This window comes from Mytilus edulis, chromosome 4 (assembly GCF_963676685.1).
Source record: "Mytilus edulis chromosome 4, xbMytEdul2.2, whole genome shotgun sequence".
Classification (NCBI taxonomy): Eukaryota; Metazoa; Mollusca; class Bivalvia; order Mytilida; family Mytilidae; genus Mytilus; species Mytilus edulis.
Genome location: NC_092347.1, coordinates 68,024,293 through 68,033,290, shown reverse-complemented (window position 1 = coordinate 68,033,290; position 8,998 = coordinate 68,024,293).

Sequence of the window (8,998 nt, the reverse complement as noted above, 5' to 3'; positions counted from 1 at the left end):
ACAAAAATATTTATTTTTATCAAAGTTGTACATATATCGATTCTAGTTTTTATAAGGTACACGTGTTTACGCTATTTATAGAAAGGTCTGTTTGATTGGATATATAAAGTATGCGGGTAAAATTTCGTGCACGGGTGGTTTGATAGTAGTTCAAGTCATTCGAGTCATTGCAGTTTAGTGCTCTAGATGCTTTTTTCGAATTCTTACAATGAATACATTCAACCTAGTATGGAAAATTCTGAAAGGGAAAAGACTATTCCTAATACCAAAGCAAGTTTAACAACCCAACAAGTTGCGGACAAAGATATGAATGATAAGTATTATTTTGATTTTGTTGCCAATGTATGAATGACAAAACGTTATTTAGTAAAAACAATAAATCTGCTATTGATAATACAGAATTTTTATCACAAGCTATGTATTGCTCATCTTTTGGTTAATGATTGTATTGAAGAAGGGAAGACCAGACCTCTTGTTATAAATCTGTTATCAATTTCGACACATTCTTTGCCTTTTGTCAGTGCACGCTTTTAGCGAGGTCACCGGCAGAGTAATTTCTATATCGCCTTTCATGTAATGAGGTAATGTAACCAGATTTAAAATGACTAGAAATTTGTATAGATTGATTGAGTCACGTTTTTCATGGGACTATAGTTTTATCTTGAGGGACCAACAGGTCAGGAATAACCACCAAGATTATACCTCAATTGACGTATAATCCACCAATTGACATAATGGTATAGACCAATTGACGTATAATTCTTTGTTTTTCAAAGCAAATTATTCAACCAAAATGGAGCATTTTTTTCTTAAAACCATATTATGGTATGAAAAGTTAAACATGTCAAACATTCCTAGTTTAGTGTAGTGACATAACATATTGCATTTAATCAATAATTGTATTTGCAGTTTCTTCTGTTGTCATCTTGTCAATTCTTGCAGAGGCGGATTTAGGGGGGGCAGGGGGCCCGGCCCCCCCTTTTGGGAAAAAAAATTGGTTGCTTATATAGGGAATCACTGAAGCGTGACTGCAGCGGGGCCCCTCTTAGGTCAGTTAGTGGGCCCCCACTAATGAAAATTTCTCGATCCGCCACTGTCTTGATTGGCTAATTGACCACTAATCACCTTTCAATTGACATCAATACTGTCTGCACTCAGGTAATTATGAGTACAACTCCTCAGGTGAACGGAGCTCTTTGTTAATAATTGACTTTCATTATTAAAAGTCAATCATGGTCAATGGTACAGATGTTTCAACAAAAGAATTGTTGTATATGTTACAGTAAATAGGTGAAATTAGGAATTACACGTAATTACTAAACATTTCAGTAAATACCTGTAATTACTAGCCAATTTAGTAATTACATGTATTTACTAGTTGGTTCAGTGATTACTGGTATTTACTGATTATTTTTGTCATTTTTACAGCTATTTACTGACTTGATATTTTTTTTTTAAATTTAAGATATAATCCAAGATACCAAATAAGAAAGTAAAAGGGTATGTATTTTAGGGCTGACTTAATTAAGGATTAATGAATATAAGGCACACCTTTAGTGGTTGTGAATTGAAACTGAAAAATGGTTGTTTTAAAAGACTTAGTATTGAAACTCCCTTAATGTCATTTGCAGCATGAAAACAATGATATCAATCCAAAATTGAGATATACATTTGTGAGAAGTTTATAGGCAACTTTGCAAGCTCTTTTTGATGATAAACATTTGATAATGTCAAATTTGGTTGAATAATCTTGATAATTCTTAAAATCTCATAATTTTTTATATTACAATCTCCATCAGGCATACTCTGCTTACTTCATTTGCTTTAATATTTTATATTAATCAATTAAATCAAAATCAATCATATTATGTCATTTTTAACCTATTTTAAATTTTCTTTACATTATGTTTGAAAATTACATTGTAATTGTTCTGCTCATTTTGGACGCCGTGATTGGCAAATAACATATTTGTTGTTTGTTGTTGTTGCATATAAACTTGCCCAATGACATAAGTCAAATTCCTTTTACAAAATAGTTTTATTTACGACTTCTTTTGTCAGACTGTCGTGATAAAGCTTACATTCTTCACAAACAAATTTATACAATTCGATGATTTTAAGAGTCGCATTTCATATTTTTGTATTTCTCTTTTTTATGAGTTTGTCGCATTTCATATTTTTGTATTTCTCTTTTTTATGAGTTTTTCAAGACCTCCAAACTCTTATATACCCGCAACAAAATTTTATTATGGTTTTTATCTGTATAAGAATGATCTTTTGTGGATTGAATAAGCCATTCCTTTTGATTTTCTTTCAATGTTGTCATTATGTTTCTTTTTGTCGAGCCTGCGACCTTTGTCGCAAAAGCGAAAAACAGCAAACCATTCTGTCGTCAGCATCATTCACAAGTATTCACTATGTGGTTAAAGGTCTTTAAATTTTGATAACTTTCTTAAATTATCCTGGATTTCTACCAAACGTGAACAGAAGCTTGACTATAATTATGAGATAATTTTCAAGAAGTAAATTTTGTGAAAATAAAATCACGTTTTTCCGTATTTTACTTATAAATGGACTTATATGCCAGTTAACATTACATTGGCATTTTGGTTGAAGTTTTTAAAATTTTGATAACTTTCTCAGAACATCCTAAATTTCTACCAAACTTGGACAGAAGCTTGTTTATGATCATCATATCCACAAGTAAAGTTTGTAAAACAAATCCCTTTTCGTATATTCCTTCTAAATGGACTTCGTTTTTTCCCCAGTTAACATTACATACACTCTGCGGTTAAAGTTTTTTTTTTTAACATTTATTACATTTCATAAACCATCCTCGATTTTAACCAAATTTGGACAGAAGGTTCTTACAGCACTAGTCAAAAGATTTGATATTTTCCCCCCATTTTTGTTGAGCCTGCGACTTACAGCTAAAATAGACAAGATACTGGGTTCTGCGAAACCCTTACAATTCTAAATCTGAATACATAGGTAACCTATTTCCAGCTAGGGGTTGAATTGAAGGTCACATGAATACGTATTCAATGAGGTCCAATTATTCACTTGCAAGTGAAAAAAATCATCAACCATGTTTCTCTGCTTATTTGAGTAAAATAGAACCAGATTGACTGATAAAAGTGAATTATAATTTCACTATATAATTTCCATTAATGATTTAACAAACAAAAAATCATATTTAATTTATTTTATATCTCGTAGCTAATGCTCTTATAACAAAAAAGGTACATTTTAAGCTGATCATTTTTTAAGAGTACTCACTGATCTTCTATAGCTAGAATTACCATAACTTTTGATCAGCTTACAATATTACAACATTGTTTTAACAGTTAGTAAACTGGGCCGTTTCAGGAATTACTTGTATTTACCAAGTACATCGGGTATTACATGTAATTCCTAAATTTTAGTAATTACATGTAATCCCTAATTTCACCTATTTACTGTAACATATACATGCATTCTAAAGAGATGCAGCAGGATTTGACAAAACTGAAACTTTAGGAGGACTCAATAATGGTAATAAAATAGGCTGCAAGTTGCAAAATGATGCTCCTATCTCAAACTAGCATTTTATGACAAAAAAACATGCATTATACTTCAATTGGTCTATACCAATATATATGGAACGCCGTAGCTGCCTTATGTGTACTTGTTTTTAGATACGCTTATACTTTTCAATATATGCACATAGTTTTTCTATATATGCACATACTTTTTCTCTATATGCACATAGTTTACTTTATATGCACATAGTTTTTCTATATATGCACATAGTTTTTCTATATATGCACATAGTTTTACTATATATGCACATACTTTTTCTCTATACGCACATACTTGTTCTCTATATGCACATAGTTTACTTTATATGCACATAGTTTTTCTCTATATGCACATCTGTTACTTATTCGTTTTTAATGCGCGGAGTATACGGTTGCACTTTGAATTAAATCGTTTTTCAATTGTGTTCATGTCTCTGGTGGTAACAATGTGTTCTTACAGATGAAATGACCCTATAAGCGCGATTGCAACCGTTCCAGTGCTCGGTTAATACCCTGTTACTTATTCACTTATAATACGTTTGCTGTACGTTGCACCTTTTAAAAAAAAATTCAATTGTGCCCATGTCTCTTGGTGTAACAATGTGTTCTTAGAGATGAACGCGCATTAGCGCGCATGTACCCGTTCCAGCTCTCGGTAATTAACCTGTTACCTATTCGTTACCTCTTCACTGATAATGCGTTTGTTGTACGTTGCACCTTTTAGAAAAGGATTTTCAATTGTGTCCGTGTCTTTGATGGTAACAATGTGTTTTAAAAAATGAAATTACCCTATTAGCGCGCATGTACCCGTTCCAGCGCTCGGTTAATACCCTGTTACCTATTCACTTATAATACGTTTGTTGTACGTAGAACCTTTTAGAAAAGGATTTTCAATTAAGTTTATATCTCTGGTGGTAATAATGTTTTCTAAGAGATGAAATGACCCTATTAGCGCGCATGCACCAGTTCCAGCGCTCTGTTAATACCGTGTTACCTATTCACTTTTAATACGTTTGTTGTACGTTGCACCTTTTAGAAAAGGATTTTCAATTTTGTCCATGTCTCTTGGGGTAACAATGTGTTCTTAGAGATGAAATTACCCTATTAGCACGCATGTACCCGTTCCAGCGCTCGGTAAATAACCTGTTACCTGTTATATAAAATTAAAGTATTTACATGTTTCTGCTTTTGCACATATTTTCCTTGGAGAACCCTGACAAATATGGTTGAAAATCAAATATGATGAATAAAAGATAAAAATTTGCTCTTCTTAATGAACATTTATCATTGTCATAGAAAATTGTAGATTAAAGCAATGTCCCTATTTTTTGGTGGCAGCTTTGTGACAAGTACAGCTTTCTCTTAAATGTTAAATTTACTATTCTAATAAATTCAAACTCTGAATGTTTACACTGCCATTACACATGGAATATTTAAATAAAATCATCCAAAACGTACAAACAAAAATAAGTCTGAACATACTACACTACACATAAAAAGTATTACAAACGTGTTATAAGCGAATAAGTAACGAATAGGTAACAAGGTATTAACCGAGCGCTGGAACGGGTACATACGCGCTAATAGGGTCATTCAATCTCTAAGATCACATTGTTACCACCAGAGACATGAACACAAGTGAAAATCCTTTTCTAAAAGGTGCAACGTACCACAAACGTATTATCAGTGAATAGGTAACGAATAGATAACAGGGTGTCAACCGAGCGCTGGAACGGGTACATGCGCGCTAATAGGGTCATTTCATCTCTAAGTACACATTGTTACACCAAGAGACATTGGCACAATTGAATTTTTTTTTTAAAAGGTGCAACGTACAAAAACGTAGTATAAGTGAATAAGTAACAGGGTATTAACCGAGCACTGGAACGGTTGCAATCGCGCTTATATATATCTATAGGGTCATTTCATCTGTAAGAACACATTGTTACCACCAGAGACATGAACACAATTGAAAAACGATTTAATTCAAAGTGCAACCGTATACTCCGCGCATTAAAAACGAATAAGTAACAGATGTGCATATAGAGAAAAACTATGTGCATATAAAGTAAACTATGTGCATATAGAGAACAAGTATGTGCGTATAGAGAAAAAGTATGTGCATATATAGTAAAACTATGTGCATATGTAGAAAAACTATGTGCATATATAGAAAAACTATGTGCATATAAAGTAAACTATGTGCATATAAAGTAAACTATGTGCATATAGAGAAAAAGTATGTGCATATATAGAAAAACTATGTGCATATATTGAAAAGTATAAGCGTATCTAAAAACAAGTACACATAAGGCAGCTACGGCGTTCCATAAATATACCTCAATTGGTGGATTATACGTCAATTGAGGTATAATCCACCAATTGGTGGTTATTCCTGACCCGACCAAGAGGTCATAGGTGAGTTACAGTTTTGGAAACATGAAATTTCTGCTTTAAATTCGAAATGCTTTTCAGAGTATACAAAGCAATACAATACATTTTATTTTTCCAAATTAAAGGCCCCTTAAAGGGCATAACATTAATAACAACATGACATAAACATTACAGAGTGATTAAACAGATCGAGAACTCTAGATTTCCTGACGTCAGAATATATTTACATAGTAATTTCAAAAACACATGACCAATATACTAATTAATAAAAGAGAAACAAACTCAAATGATTCACCACTTTTTGATCTAAATGTGCTAGCTAAACACTTTAAAACACAAGGAGAACCGGATAAAATAGATGAAAATTTCAAAAATTTAATATCTAAAGAGGTAGAAAACAGGGAACAAAAAATAAATGAAAAACAAACAGATAACCCTATTAAAATATCTGAAATAAAAAATGTTATAAAATCACTAAAGCATGGTAAAAGTACTGGCCCAGACTTAATTTGTTATGAAATAATAAAACACAGTAGCCAAGTAATGCTAACTTCATTAGCAAAATGCTTTAATCTAATATTAGATAGTTCAATTTATCCAGATCAGTGGAATAAATCATATATAATACCTATTTTTAAACAGGGAGACTTACTTGATCCAGCTAATTATAGGGGTATTTCCCTGATGAATTGTTTAAGTAAGATATTTAATTCTGTTATAAATAACAGGTTGATAATAATTTTTGAAGATAACATGAATCCAGCACAGTTTGGATTTCGAAAGAATAATAGAACTTCAGATAGTTTGTTTATTTTAAAAACAGCTATTAATAAATATATAAATAATAATATAGAAAATATCGATGTTTACTGTAGTAGTTCTTATCAATAAAACTCAGTTAGGCCGAAAACTAAACTTAACTTGAAAAAAAATTTGTCAATTAATTTAAAGGTACTGGACCATGAAAAATGAGACATGGTCAAGTGACTTTGAATTAATCAACAATTTTTCAATGTTAAGTTATACCAGGAGGAGAGTTTCATTTCAACACCAATGATAGAACCATGCTGTTCCTTGCGGCAGTAGTTGCAACCTTTTATAACTAAGAGATAACTGGGAGATATATACTATGCAGGTGCTGCTGGAATGTTGCTACATAGAAATGAAAAGTTCACAATTAGGAATCTGAAATTGTAAATGCTCTTTTGTTCCGACGTTGGAAAGTTCCGGGCGATAAGAACTAACTAGCCGAAAAGTTCCGGAGGGAACGTATGAACTAGTTACTTTGTTCTTCCTCTGGTTTAAAAGTTCCACCGGAACAAAGTGACTAGTTGAAAGGTTCCAAAGGAGTATATAAACTAGTTAGAAAGTTCCTTTTTGCCAAATTAGTCAAAACCGGAATTAACAAACTAGCACAAAAGTTCCAACGGAACTTATCAACCAGGCAGAAAGTTCCATTTGGAGAATTGATGCAAAGTAAAAGCGCAACATATTATATTTGAACCTTTCAAAGGGAAACCAACATACTAATTACAAAAGTCAAAAGGAACTTATCAACTAGCCACAAAGTTCCTCTTTGGCAAATAAGTCAAAACCGGAACTATATTATTAAACAAACTAGCCCAAAAGTTCCAACGGAACTTATCGACCAGTCACACGTGACACTTCCATTTGGAGAATTGATGCAAAGACCCACATGAGGAGGGGGTATTCTTCCCTCTCTTGAAGGTAATATGAATACTACATATTTGCATAATAATGCAACTTATTCCGTTTTATGTGAGCTATGAAATACAACTTAAATTTTGCTGGACTGAGGAGCTTGTTCTTCCCCCTCCTCAGTAAATCAAAATTTAAATACTTTTTCATTATTTCTCCAAAAATAAAGTTCCATGCCCATTTTTCATATTTGTCCCCAAAGAAACCACTTTCAATGCGTTGGGTATTCTTGTAAATTAATGATTTGCTCTTATTTATACTGATACCCATTCTTCCCCCTCTTTCTACAAAAAGGACGAAATATATGGTATATTCGAAACGAGCTACATTGTTCCGGGACTTTCCAATTAGCTACTTTTTTCCGGAACTTTTCGACTGCAATCGGAATAAAACAACTAGTTGGAAAGTTCCATCGGAACGAAATAACTAGTTGATAAGTTCCGCCGGAATAAAGTAACTGACGGAACATAGTGGCTGTTACAAAATCATCTCTTTTTGTCGTAATTGTTTGTTTTGAGTCAGACGCGTTCAACATAGCCCCCAAAGTTTTAATTATTCAGTGAGATAACATCATCTTTTTAGCATAAAGAAAAGTTTAAGATACTGGTCACTTCTTTTCTCTGCCTAAGATGTTCATGTATGAAATCAGCCTCATATGAATAAAGGAAATGGACGACAAGAGGGACTTGTTCCCATGGGAATGTTGATTGTTTTGTTGAAAAATACGTCATACAAACGTAACAAATGTGTCGTCAATTTAGAAATCAAGCATATTGATAATGTCAGCCTCAGAGAATTTTTTGTTTCAATAAGGGTGATTTTTAACAATGTAGGATTTATCCCTCCCCAAGACAAGATACTTGTACCTTGGTCATTCTTTGTTTTATGAAACAAAGGGCTACTTAGTTACTAAAATTGTACGCAAGGGTCTATACCTAAAAACTCAGGCGTTTGGGTATATGATACAGATATTTTTTTTTAATTTTTTGTTGTTGACTAAAATATTTAATTTTCTATATTTATAATACATATCTATCACTTCTGTGCATGTCTCACATTGTTTTGAGTGATTTCAACGACTCGGAGAAAATACCAAATTTTACTATCCATACTTAAAAGAAAAAAATAAAAAAAAATATCTGTATCATATACCCAAGCGCCAGTGCACCTGATCGTACATACATTAGGACCAACAATAATACTTTTCTATTTCTTTGAATAAATTGCTGTCAATTCAAAAATCAGTATAGCAAAGTTTTTATTAATGCGACTGAATGCTGCGTATCGCAAATCCAATAATAACTCAAATTTCTACATCTTATACA